At 34.1% G+C, this 14,416-nt stretch overlaps 2 pseudogenes; both read left to right on the top strand.

The window, feature by feature from the left end:
• Positions 1-839: 839 nt before the first annotated feature.
• LOC126703477 (glutaminyl-peptide cyclotransferase-like) lies at positions 840-3,845 on the top strand (annotated as a pseudogene).
• A 5,754-nt stretch (positions 3,846-9,599) lies between these two features.
• On the top strand, positions 9,600-10,299 carry LOC126702723 (agamous-like MADS-box protein AGL61; annotated as a pseudogene).
• The last annotated feature ends 4,117 nt before the right edge of the window (positions 10,300-14,416 follow it).

Below are 14,416 nucleotides of genomic sequence, written 5' to 3' on the forward strand. Positions count from 1 at the left end.
ATTTAATCACGTAGTTTCTTAATTGTTTATTTTTATATGTTTTGTGCTTCTAACAATTGAAAGAGTAATGATGCTAATATAGTAACTTTTACATTCTTTATAGGCTGTTTCAAGTAACGTGGTAGAAGGATATTGGTTTCATATATGACTGAAATAATTTAAGCAAAGTTTGTGCTTCACCTCTTTTCCTTGTGTAATGTCTTTTTTTTTTTTTTTTTTGGTTGAAATACTTATTTTAAATGCAATGCAAAACGAATTAAAATACACATAAAAAGGGAAAAAAAAAAAGAAAAGAAAGAAGAGACTTAAAGTACTGTAAAAATTTGCTAAAAATAAATCTGCACCAACTAGTTTTAAATTTCCTATATGTTTGCATGTGTGGGCCATATTCTTCTGCTTGCAATTCCAATTGTTTATTAATTTTGGAAATGGGACATAACATCAGATTGTTGGGGCCAATTAAGACCTGATGGAGTAGTGTTGGGAAATGCATTGGAAACCTAATATTTGGGAGGGTGGACTGTGGAAGGGAATGAAAATGCAGGGTGGCTTATCATTTTCTATTGTTTGGTTGACTATAAAAAGGGGAAGAAGAAAAAGGACCATGAGCATATTCCTTCTGGCCTCACCATCTTCCATTCATCTGAAGTGGGAGAAAAATGACAAGAATAAAGGATTTGACAAATTTACCCTATAATTCATCAAAAACAATTCCATAGAAAGATAGAATGGAAAATTATTACAAGATATAGATTCTTTTTTATCCTTTCACTTTTCATCTTTCCTACCAAAAAATTATGAAGGAAAAAAAAGACAATTTTGCTACAATTTTTATTTTTTTCCCCATCCCATTTCATTCATCCCTTACTTTTCTATCCTTCCTACCAAACTGGCCCCAATGGCAGATGTGTTTGGAATCTTTGAGATGTTGAGCTGACTGTCCATTAAGATTTCACTACCTGATCATGTGGGCTCTGCTAATGGAAATAATTAGTACAATTTAATTGTGAAAATCACACTTAGATTTGGAATAAGTGATGTCTTCGACATTGTAATTACCTTTTGGGGTGATATTGATGTGTTGTATAAATATAGAAAGCGATCCTTTTTTTAATCTCATCCTAGATGAACATGTCATTCATATACCATACTATTGACTTTTTAATTGTTTCCTTTTTCTTGCAATGTTCTTTTTGACTGAGATTCTTCCTTTTTGGTGTGCCCTAATATGATGATCGACATATGTAACAAGATTCATGCTTTTATACTCCATGCAGTTTGAGAAATTTACTCATCAGATGAAAGATGGTTGGGGTCTGGCAACTGATGAAAATGTCTTGTTTGGAAGTGATGGGACTTCAACATTGTAGCTGATTAACCATCAAAATTTCAAAGGTTTGTTTGTATACAACAGTTGGTATCAATTCCATTTCTTACTCCTCCCCCAAAAAAGAAAGAAAAAGTGAGTTTTTTTTTTTTTTTTTTTTGCAATTTGTTTATTTGAGTGCCTGACATTGCTGATGCTGCATCAAATCTATAAGTGATTTTAAGCTTTCTTTGGCAATATATTATCAGGCCTTAAGTCTTTTACCCCTTTCATGAGCTTTTTAATTTTTATCCCCCCAAAATGTGATAGTAGATTTTTGTTCAGTTTTAACTCTCTTTTTGATAAATTTATATATGTTACAAAGAATTTGATTTGATTTATTTAATGTAGTCATAGGAAAACATATTGTCACATATAATGGTCATGAAGTAAACAACCTTAATGAACTGGAGTATATAAATGCAGAAGTTTGGGCAAATGTTTGGCAGGTATGTCCTTGCATCATCAATTGTAAAATTGTTTTTCATGGTGTTCGGGTTTTTTTTTTTTTTTTTTTTTTTTTTTTTTTTTTTTTTTTTAATAAGTTGTGGGCCATGATTTGCATATCTAAGTGGCATTGGCTTAGGGATTCCTTGGTGGGATATTTGACCTCTTTTTGGAAAGTTAGCAGTAGAGCATGAAATTTGTAAACCTTCAACCTATGGAAAAATCTACTTGCTTAAAAAATATCTTTTTTTACATGGCATGAGTGGAGAGTTTGTATATATGGTTTTATGTCTTGCATTTTTAGTGATACAACAGTAAATTACAAGCTTCCCCAGAAAAGTTCACTAAATTGCACTCTTTTGATTAGTGTTTGTGCTAAGCTAAGCTACAATACCAACTATGCCATGTGAAAGCCCCTGCTATTGCCTCCTATATTTGGAACATGAGATGCTCTTGGCACAGGACAACCTAAATTTTGCAACAATAAATTTAAAAGATAGGAAAATAAACGACAGGAACCTAGAAGTCAGCACCAAGCGAGGAAAAAACTGTTAGGAGTTAGCACCTAGGGTTGGCTAGAATCAGTACCAGACCAAAGAAACCAATAGAAATTTTGATTCATCAAATCATCTCTATAAATCATCTCCAAAAGGAGTACAGTTGTTTGCTTATATTGGAAAAACTATACCCTAGGTGTAAGAAACCCTACTTATTGAATGACAAAAATACCCTAAACTTTAAATAAAAATTCTAATTAACCTAATTAAATACTAGGGCCTATAATAAAAACACAATTAATGTTCAAACAAAAACGAAACTAAATTTGTCTCTTTTGCTTCCCAAATCAGCTCCTCCCTTTCAAAAGTATCTTTGACCATTTAAATCCTGCTTCCTGGGATAGACCAAGATGCAACTTCTCATTGCAGTATGTTGTTATGGATATCCTCTGTAGGACCAGGGTTTTCCAACAAGTGGACTTCTTTGAAGCTTCAGCTTCTTAGCTATTGCTACCTTCATGATCTACAATTTACATGATACTGTTGTTTGTTGGATAAACATTATTTCATGGGTTGAGAAGTTTTCTGTTTTCTTGGATTACTTTATGACTCAAAATTTTCGTTCTGTAGACTGACTGCATTGCTAGAATCTCACCTAAGGATGGTACTTTACTTGGACGGGTTCTTCTTCAAAATTTAAGGTTTTCCTTTGCATTTCCTATTATTTTGATGAATTAGCTGATGTTTACACCTACAATTAGATAAATTAAGTTCTATTTTATGTTCTTGAAAGTTGCACTCAATTGTCCTCTTTCTATCCTTTTCTTTTCTTACAGGGAAAATTTGGTACAAGCTGGGAATAATGTAAGTATTTGAACAAAATATAAAATACTCTATCTTTGTTAAAAAAATTACATTGCCTATTATAGTGCACCTTGTGAATTGTAATACCATGTAGGCCTTATTTGGTTCCCTGAAAGAGAGGAAAAGACTCCTTAAAAATGGCTTTCCTTTTAGGCATCTACTTTTACTTCTTCTTAATCTTTCTTAGAATTAAATGCTTTTTTTAAAAAAAAAAAAATTCTTTAAGTTGCCTCTATATTTTTTGGTCAGAATTTGTCTAATTAATTTTTCTTTGGAAATCTCATGTCCTTCTAGGGTATTGATGTTTTAAATGGCATAGCCTGGGACAGTGCTACAAAGCGCATCTTTGGTAAGCTCCAATGTTTGATATGATTGCTCTAAAATCAGCATTATCATCATCTTGCATGTGGCCTGTGAATTGTTTGGGATATTTGATGTTCCATGACCAGTTGAGTTAGGGAGCTTATCTGCCAAAAACAGAAAAAATAAAAGTTAGTGAGCTAAAACTCGGGTTCACTAGTTTTATGGTATAATTATTCCCCACGTTTACCAAGATTTTCACATTCCTAAATATTTAAAGTTTCAAACTGGCTATCTGGAGGCAGATAGCTGACTGTATAGGAAGGGTGATAAAAGAGGGTTTTGGAATATATTGCATTCTTTTGTTGTTTTGTTTTTGTATGTTATTAATTGATGCTGCCTGCAAATTTTTATTCTTTAATTTCTCTCGTTGAAAGCTCATTACCATCTACCTGCTTTTCTGTCATTGCAATCTCTTAATGTTTATATTAACTCAAGCATTTTTTTTAAAGGAATAATGTTGCATCTAATAAGACTTGTTTTCGAGAATATCTGCTGATCATGGCTTATTCAAATTGTATCTGATTTTCCCCCCAAAACAGTGACAGGAAAACATTGGCCAAATCTTTATGAGATCAAGCTGCATCAAGTAAACAAAACAGTTAAAAGTGGAATTATTGAGCAGCTTTGCTTGCGGGAGCTAGCCGTTTTTACAAAGCCATAGACAAAAAAATAAAAATAATAATCATGAAGTACTCGACATTTGGAAGCATTCCTCAAATTTTGGACCGTCAATGCACAGGAAAAACCTTTTGCTCGGAGAATAAAAGTTACAAGCAAGAAAGAGCAGTCATTTAGGGGAGGGATATTGTTAGGATCAAATTATAGTGGGAAAGATGGAGGCATAAAGGTAAATTTGAAAGAATTCTTTGGACGATGGCACACAATTTACTGAGAAAGAATTCCAATAATAAAAAAGAAGTAAAAAGTCTTTATTGGTTGTTGAAAAAAGATGATTCCCTCCTTAACTATCATTTATCCAGTAAGGCAGTAACCATGTTTGCATATTTGGCAAACAAAACTCAGTGAGGGATGGTGGATACAGTTGCATCATTTAAAATTTTAAATAATATGACAACTTGTACATTGTTAGAAGCAGAAAATAAAATCTAAACCATAAAATGGATGAAATAAACAGGATTTGAAATAGAGAGGATCATGTTGATCTTTACATAAGCACCGTGGCCATTTATATGTGTGTCACATTAGAAGATGTGATTCGTTCTGCTAATCTTGGATCCTCTTCTTTGTGTCTCTATACACTATATCTATTTAAAAATCAATCAGGAGAGTAGATCTATGTGATATCCCAAATTGGATTGGATTGGATTGTGCGAGTGTGTGTTATGTTGATGTGTGCTAAGTCTCATATCTGATATTTACTAGGTGGGTCTTAGGTTTTTAAGTGATTATGAGGTCTCTCAATTGTAACTAGACTATGTTTTTTGGAGTAAAGCATTGATATGGCTAACTTTTTTTGGTACGTCTTACCATAAATTTAAGCACTTTTAAACTAGGCAGTGCTGCTATTTTTGGTCTTTTCTTGGTTGCTCGAAGCTTGTCAATTGTTATATGGTGAATTTAAGTCTTATTGGTAAGCTGCAGGGTGCCATAGATTAAATTACTGGGAACTTCATTATGTGTTGATATAACAGTCAAGATTTACGCGTTATACAAACCAAACATATAAAGGTTAAAGGTAACAACATGGTGCTTGATGCATGACTCTACAACGCCTGTTATTCGACATGCTAATATGTGGTGGTACAATAAGAATAGTCTCTCATATTCTCTATTACAGTACCTATTGTCATAGTAATTGTGATTGAGATTTGATACATTACCCACCGGGTGCAATGCCTACTTATACGTCTCACAAATTTTTTTACTTCCCCAACTTTTTAAGTTTTCTTAAATTTTTGTATTCAAACTTCAAAGTCTAAGATTGAAAGTGCTTTCTTAATTCTCAATCTCAGTCATTGAGAAGTAATGCACTCGGTGCAATACCCCAAATCTGGCAAATCTCAATCTTATTGTACATATGTTGCAACAATGGCAGCTCTTGACACTTCTAACAGTCTCCCTCACTTGTAATAGTTCTAATAGTCTCCCTTCTTGTAATAGTCCCCTCAAGATGCTGTGAATGTTTATCAAAAATTAATCATGTTGAGAATTGTTGAGAAGAGAGGGATGGGCAAAGAGCAATTGCAATTATGTACAACAGGATACAATTACTACGAGGACAGGTTATGTACTACCACAGGGCCATTCTTAAAGACAAGGCATCAAGGCCACAAGGTCAACGATGGCACTTGCAACCTTCAAATTTGCACAAACGTGCGGATGTTGTAAGTAAAATGCTGTGACAATCTCTTTGAATCTTTTTTATATCTTAAAAATGTTGTTTGGTTTAAAATCAAAGTGATAAAATTAGTTTTTACACCCCTGGAATCAGAATATAACTCCGGCTACTGGCCATGGGTGGAGGAGGGTGGGGACGGGTGGTATGTTCATGCACCAAAATCTTCCCCCTTTATTATAAAGGAAATGTTGGGATTTAGGGTCCGTTTGATTAGAGGGTGGAAAAGTGAGAGGATAGAAAATTAGAAGGTGATAGAAAAGTTGGAGGGTAGAAGAGATTTTAATTTTCTTTCATGGTGTTTGGTTGGGAACATGAAAAAATGGAGGGATGAAAAACTTTTATGTTTAGTTAAAAGGAATTTGTATAAATTTACTATCGTGTCCCAATTAGATAAAACAAAAAATAATACGTTAAATTTCTATTAAAAAATTGTGTATGAATGAACACTTCATTTTAAATAAATAATATTCAGTAATAAATAAAAAAGGAGCACAAGAAGTTCAAAGAACCCGAAACTTTTTTCTCCAAAAAAAAAAAAAAATTGTTGAGAAAAGAAAGGATGAGCACCAAAAAAGAAAAGGAAAAACGAAAAGAATGATAATATCAAAAAATACAAAAAAAAAAAAAAAAGGATGTGCACATAAAAAAAGAAAAAAGAAATGATAAATTATGAAAAGACGAAATAGCAAAGAGGAAAAATACAAAAAAAAAAAAAAAAAAAAAAAAAAAAAAAAAAAGAAGAAGAAGAAGAAGATTTAATAAAAATTTGAACGTTGGACGGGCAATTTCGTCCGAAAACCCAACTCCCCATTTTCCCTCATGTTTTTTCCCCAGGAAGATTAAGTTTTGGTGGGCTTGAAAAGAAAACTGTTGGACCGCACCATTTTCTCTACCCCTTTCCACTCCCAACCAAACACACATTTTTCCCATTCTCTCTCTCTCATTTTCTATTCCTTTAGTTCTCACTCCAACCAAATAGACCCTTAAAGATTTTCACATTGTAGCGTATCCTAGAAACTCTAGAGGATATTGATACATTCTTTTCAACAACTTTTCTTATTCAATGATTGGCAGTTAATTTCATTTTTCCTCATCTACCTTGTTCAACAATGCTTTTACTGTGGTTTAACTAGCAGCCCATTGTTTCCTTAGTGTTGGTGGGGTAATTATAGAATATTCAAGGACTATGATCAATGTGTACTCTCCCATATAATTGTATGTTTTACTAATTAAATTTATGAAGGGATCCACTAGTAATGTGAGAAGTGAGGGTACAACATTTATTATACTCTCACATAAATAACAGGTCTCACCTTGAGTTTAATTAGTGAGACCTACAATTATGTAAGAGATTACACATTTATTATACTCCTAGAGTAATTTATAATTTTCTTGTGTTGGTGGCCTACTTCCTCCTCCCTCACTATGAAAGAACTTCACCCTCATAAAAAGGGCTTTCATGAGTATTTTGTGTGTGTGTGTGTGTACTTGTAAGGTTGAATTTAATCAACCATGTGTTGGCTTTATTCCATGACAAATTTGCTTGTAATATAGCACTTAGAAACCTTGTATTTAGGTGGAAATCATGTAAGGGTAGTGTGTGAGAGAGTGTGAAGAAATACTCAAGACAGTGCAGTGAAGCAGAGACTCGCGGCTAGGACTCGCGGGAGGCTCGCGGCTTGCAAGCCGCCAAAAGTTGCACACGTGCAGAGCATGCAGGGGAGCTGAACAGTCATGCCAGCTGGAGCACTACAGAACAAAAATCCAGACTGACCATTCAGCTATCTCGCGGCTTGAACTCGCGACTCAGTCAAGTCACGAGGTCAAGTTGCCAGCTAACCCTGTTTTGGAAAAACTGACTCTTCGCATTCCATTCTTACACCAGTATAAATACCCCTCATTCCCACAAAATATGTGTGGCCATTTTCAGAGAGAAAAACCCTAAGAGTGGTTTCTTCAAAACACCCACCTTATTAGAGAGAGCTATTCATTCTTAGAGAGAAATCTTTGTAGTCTCTTCTCATTCCTTCTCTCATTGTCATACCTATTGAGAGGAGATTTCTATCCAAACACTACCCACACCCATTTAGAGTGTTGAGTGTTTTTGGAACTTTGGGAAGCATTGGAAGATGCCAAGGATGGCGGATGCTATGGTCTAGTAGCGGAATCCGGTAAGCTAGAAAAGAAAAAGGTTTGGCGCAACCTCATTGGAGCAAGAAGCTTTGAGGGCTTAGGTACATCGAGTAGATTAAGCTTGGAGGGTCTATTGCTGTTCATGTATCCCAACTATATTTTCTAGTGGATTATTGACCGCTTGGAGGGCGGCGGAGAGGTTTTACATCGAGGGCTTCGGTTTCCTCTTCGATAACACATCGTGTGTTGTCCTTGTGTTTGCATCTCTCTTCCCTTTATCTTTGCCTTTTATTTTCTGCTGTGGATGTGATTTATAATTGGCTTAGATTGATTTCCAATTCTGTTTATAGCTTATGTTCATTTTCCGCACACTAGTTGTTTGACATAAAGCTTGAATTGGTTAATTTGTAAATTGGAGGTCTAAACGTTCAAAGGTGTTTATACACATATTTGAACTTTCAGTACTTTATGCTAATTAATACATGTTTTTGATTGTCCCAATATTATATTGGTAGTTATTAAAGGGTAGTATAAAGTATATTGTATACGTGGTAGCAAAACAAGCCCAACACTTTTTTTTTTCCTATCGACAAGGGAGTCTAAAGCTCTCTTAATATCTAACTCTTTAAGCCCAATACCCTAATTAATGACCGTGATACAGTTGTATCTAGAGCCGACCCTAGGCCTAGGCCATGTCCTAGGGTCTCTAATGGATAAAGGCCCCCAAATGGGAAACTAAGCAATATTTTTATAAATGAGTTATACATTTTCCCTTCCACTTTTAGAATGCTCAAAAAATTGAATGATGTTAGAAATATTACAAATTTTATTAAATAGATCTTACAAAGTATTGTGTCAAGAATCAAAATAAGCAATTTCAAATACTCGTTTATTATCTTATAGTTATTGAAGTACTACCAATCACATTCTCTTCCATATCAGTTTGTAAGTTTTTTGTAGTAAAATTTATAATAGATTTAGTATTTTTTTTAAAAGATAATTACAATATGCTGCTAATCCTGTAGTTCGAACATTTTTTCCTCCTAAATCTCCAAACACTTTGTACATGAAAATGTGACAATTAAGTTACAAAGCTCTTGACTAGTAGAGATGCATCTTAAAGTACCTATAAGAAGGTTATAGATAATTAATATGAAACAGAAATTGTTAATTAGGGAATTAGATACCTATAATAACTTCTTGAACTGTGAGTACATAAAAATGCTTTATTTTTTATGGGGAATATAGATGAAACACAATCAATAACTGGCATGTTAAAAAGAAAATTAATAGTGCCATCAATGAAATTCACTATTCAAAATTAAGAGGGTAGTCCATAGAAATAGACAACTCAAAGAGAAAATAATATGGCATACAATCATTTAATTACCTTTTTTTTTTTTTGGGATAATCCAAATCTTTTTTTTTTTTTGATAATGATAATCCAAATCATTTAATTACCTAAGCTTTCCACTTCTTTATATGCATCACTACTAAAACAAGACAGCCATCTGTTCAAGCCAAACAAGAAATTAAAAGACCATCATCTCTTTTCTCTATTTTTCTAGCTATGGAGAGCAAAAAGACCAAGGGAAAACAAAAGATTGAGATGAAGAAAATAGACAAAGAAGTTGATCGTCTTGTTACTTTCTCAAAACGTAGGTCTGGACTGGTATCAACAAAAAAGCTAGTGAGTTGGTGACTCTATGTGGTGCTGAGGTTGGTGTGGTAGTTTTCTTACCAGTTGGAAAGTCCTTTTCATTTGGTCATCCCTCAGTTGAGTCTGTGGCCAACCGCTTCCTAAAACAAAACCCTCCACAAGCCCAAGAGGATAGTAGTACCCATCCTTTGGAGGCTCAATATTGGAGGGTGAGAATCAATGAGCTCAACCAACAATGCGATGAGCTTCTCAGGCAACTCGAGGCTGAGAAAGAGCGAGAAAATGCACTTCAGAAACTGAAAAAGGCAAGAGAAAATAGGGGTTGGTGGGAGGTTCCTTCTAAGGAGAGCTTAACTTTCAAGAGTTACAACAAATGAATGAATCATTGAAGGTGTTCCACAAAGTTCTGTGCGCTCGTATGAAGGAGAAGACTATAGCTGGGTTACCCTCTTCTTCTTCTACCTTTCTTGCTGATATTTCTGCCCAAGGAACCATCCCTTTTGCCCCTAACGCCAGTAGAACTAATCCTTCTAGCTTTCCCTCTGGCTATGGCTATGGACAAGGGCACTTTTGGACCTATGTTTGGATACGGTTTATTACTGAAAATTAAAAACTTTTTGCTGAAAACATTGTAGCAAAATAATTTTTAAAAGTATAAATAGTACCGTGAAATCCAATTTTAAAGTTAGATTTATGTTTTCCCGTACTTATGAGTCCCGTAAACAGTGTATAGGACCCAGCCAAAAAACGCAAACGCCAGACGCAACTCAAACGCGTTCCTATCCAAACTCACGCCTAGTTATAGTTTATTTTCATTATTTCAGGTTTTTTAAAATTGAAAAAATAAAATGAAAATGGAGGGAAAACTGAATATTTTTAATTCTCCTCTTTTTGGAATATGTAGTGCGGGATTTAAAGATCTTATGATTTTCTACAAATTATTAATTAACTTCTATATTTTCTTCATGTACCATAAACATTAACAATGTATATTTACGAATACTCTCTTGTTACACAGTACAGATCCAGCCACTTAATTATATTTTTAGTTGTCACTACCAGTTTTTATTTATTTATTTATCTGTCAACATGCTTATCAAGGAAAATAGGAACTCATGGAATCAAGGATATAAACTTGTATTATGTGTTTCAGTTTGTGATGCACAAATTATAATTTGTTGAGTGTCTTTTGTCCATATCAAACTTTGGTTGCTTTATAAAAATTTTAATAAATATAAATAATGTCGTATTTCCTCTTTTCATATAAATAGTGAGTCCCACACTCCCACTAGTTAAATTTCATGGTGAGATATACTATTTAGATGAGAGTAGAGAGTATGACATTATTGCACTCCCGTATAATTTTTTCGATTAGTAGAACACTAAGAGTGGACTAGTGTTTACACTTTATTTTCCACCAATTGTAGTATAACAAATGCTTTAATTTTTTTTTTTTCAATTTTAAACGTTAATTACTACTTTATAAGGAATAATACAGATATGTAGCAAACTATGGTTGATGAAACATAAAACGGAATACTAATGCCACATATTGTGAATGAGAGGTCTTACGAGACCTTCTTGAGATACCTTGTTGGTATTTGATGATGCACAAAAATCATCAGTGAGTTGATTGTCCACACATGCGTCAATGGGTGCACCTGAAGAACAAAAGAGAAGAATCAATTAAAGGGCACCGGTGGGGTATCGGCCAAAGACCCTCCGAAGGTTAAGTCAGAAGAGAGCTCCAACAATGCTAGAGAGTATGAGCTTTAGAGAAACTGTGCGTACCTTGTTTTCTAAGGGCCTTTGGGTTTTTATAGTAGTGTAGAACCGACCTTCGTTTCTTGTGTAGTAAGGCGTTTCCTTATGGAGAAGATCATCATTAATGGGCGGATATTATGAGATCCTCCTTATGTTAGGATTCTATTCGTATTGGGACTCTATAGGTTAGGGTTAATCGTGAGACGCAAGTTATTTCCATTTAGGATTCCTTGGAGATCACTAAAACCAGGTGGATGCCACGTGGCCTTTAGATCCGTCCACTATGTGTCCATGCATTTTGGATCCGTCCACTATCAACCCATTGATCTAGCACCGTCAAGTTTATTTAAATGGATCTGTCATCCCTAATTTTACCCTATTCAATATTGGAGAAAATATCTTATTGAGATACCTTGTTGGTATTGGAGAAAATATCTTAAGAGTTGATCTCATAAAATACCTTCCATTGTTATTCGTGATAGCAGTGTTAGGTATTGTTTATTATTATTATTATCATTATTTTTGGATAGGATTGTTTATTAATATTAGCATTAAGACTTTTACCAGTTTTGAGTCATTAATTAGTGTTCTAGATGTACTACTTTTTTTTTGTTATAGAAATAAAGCTAAATTTTTTTTAAAGACAGGTTCAGTAACTCTTATTACTTAATTTCATCACTATAGTAAATAATGAAACTTCTTTGATCACATACTCTATGAAAAGAATGTGTGTGTGTGTGTGTGTGTGTGTGGGGGGGGGGGGGGGGGGGGGGGGGAGGGTTTCTCATTCTTAACCCTAAATTCTTTAAACCCTAAACCTCAAACCCTAAATAGGGAAGGAGCTAGGATTTTGAGTGAGGGGGGCGAGATACACTCAAACCCAAATGCTTAAAAAATTTGTTATAGCCTAAAACTGCATATTGTAGCTCTAGATTAACCCAAAAACAACCATGTTTTTTTATCCAAGCTACTTATAAAAGAATATATGTTTGCGTGTGTTTTTTTAATCCTAAACTTCTTTGGAGAACTTCATCAAACACTCAAGCTACAATGATCCTATGCTAATTCTTTAAGATAAATTTCATAAATCATTTGAAATCCAGATAGAAACTCACAAAAAGAATCAAAATTTAATGAAAATTTGAATAAAGAAAGTGTATTTTTTTGTGAAAGTATGGAAGTATTGAACAAAAATGGAGCATGAAAATTCAAATCCAAACTTTATATATTTTATATTTTGCTTTTTCTCATTGCGCCGGGGGGACCATTGCCTCCCCTGGTCCAAGCATAGCTACGTCCCTGACCGTAAACCCTTAAATGCTACACCTGTCTGCCCTTATACCCACTAAATCTTATATAATGTTTTCACATATTTTAGTTTTCTAATAATGGTTGATAATTTTTTACTAAAGCTTTTGTATTTAGTATTCCACAATGATCCTTTCTCAAATTTTTTAATAAACTTATCAAGAAAAAAAAATTCTTATAGTTTTTGAGTGATTAAAATATGTTATTTGTGGAAAGCATATGTTAATTGATTAAAGTTGGGTTCAGCTTGTTATTAAACAATTATTAGAGTATGAAAAAGGTGTTGATGAGCTCCTACATATTACATTTACATGTCCAGGGACCAGGGTAGAGGGCACAATGAGATGTCCTTGCCTTAATTGTAACAATTTCTTTCATGTTACTCAAGATGATGTCAAAATGTTATTTATTTTTCCACTATATATATGTAATGGATTAGACGTATAACCATGAATACATAATGAAGAAATATTTTATGGCACATAATCTGAAAATGAAGAGGATGATGTTCATTTGTTGTAATGATTGCAAGATCTGATGCGGATTAAACATTGAAATGTTATTTAACATCCAAAGAGGTGAGCATTGGGGGATGCATTTTATGATGGAGATGATCAATTGAAAATACTCGAGATTTTGAGCAACCGAATGTTGAAGTTTAGAAGCTTTTATGATTGTTAAAGGATGATAAACAGAAATCATATCTAAACTGTGAAGGTAATTATCATTTGTTACATTTTTTTTTTAATAAAAAAAATTCTTATATAAAATTTGTAAATATCAATGCACTTGTATGGGCATTAGTTATAAGCCCAGTCCATCAACCTGCACATGCTTCAGAATATAGGGCCCAATGTAAGGTCGGGGCCCATGTCAATTCGGGGGACCAGTGCCTGATCGAGGTCCAGTACCAGGTCAAAGTTTGTATAGGACGGTAATGGTATTGCCTTGGGGAAATTGCCTGCCGAGCACCGTTTGGTGACGGGTGCATTTTTCAAGAGAGTCACATTTGTCATGAGAAGTGAGTCCCATCTGGTCAGGAATCCCAGAAGGACCCACCCACATGAAAAGCAACACTCTCATCATGACAACCCCACTTAGGGAAGTCTATAAATAGGGGTCAAAGGTGTGAGAAAGGGGGTCGGCAATTTTGGGGGGAAGAGAGATACACAAGAGAAAAGAGAGGAACCATTAAAAAGAGTAAACTTAGTACTACTTATCTTGTGTCTTCTCGGGAAGCACACGCACAGGGTCAAAGAATTCCAATTAGGCTTGAAACATCTTATCTTGGGCTATTAGGTTGGCTTTTAGAGGTTTTCCCATTGTAGGGAATTTCATACCCCTCAAAACAAGTAAATTGGGAGTCAAATTCAAAAATTCATATAGTATTTTGGGCTTGGCACCACAATACTGCTTATAGATAATTAATACATGAAAATCAATGCAATTACCTCATCAATACATAGGAATAAGGGTCTTTTTAATGAGTGCCTGGACAAGTTGAGAATTAATAAATGCTCAATTATGATCACATTTTTCAAAGAAAAAAAAATTGTTAATTATTCATTGGCTTACATGCACAAATTATTATCATTGTGTGTACTTTTTGGATATATGTGTACAGCTTAACTTTATTTCTTCAAAAATATATAAAT

This window comes from Quercus robur, chromosome 10, assembly GCF_932294415.1.
Source record: "Quercus robur chromosome 10, dhQueRobu3.1, whole genome shotgun sequence".
Lineage (NCBI taxonomy): Eukaryota > Viridiplantae > Streptophyta > Magnoliopsida > Fagales > Fagaceae > Quercus > Quercus robur.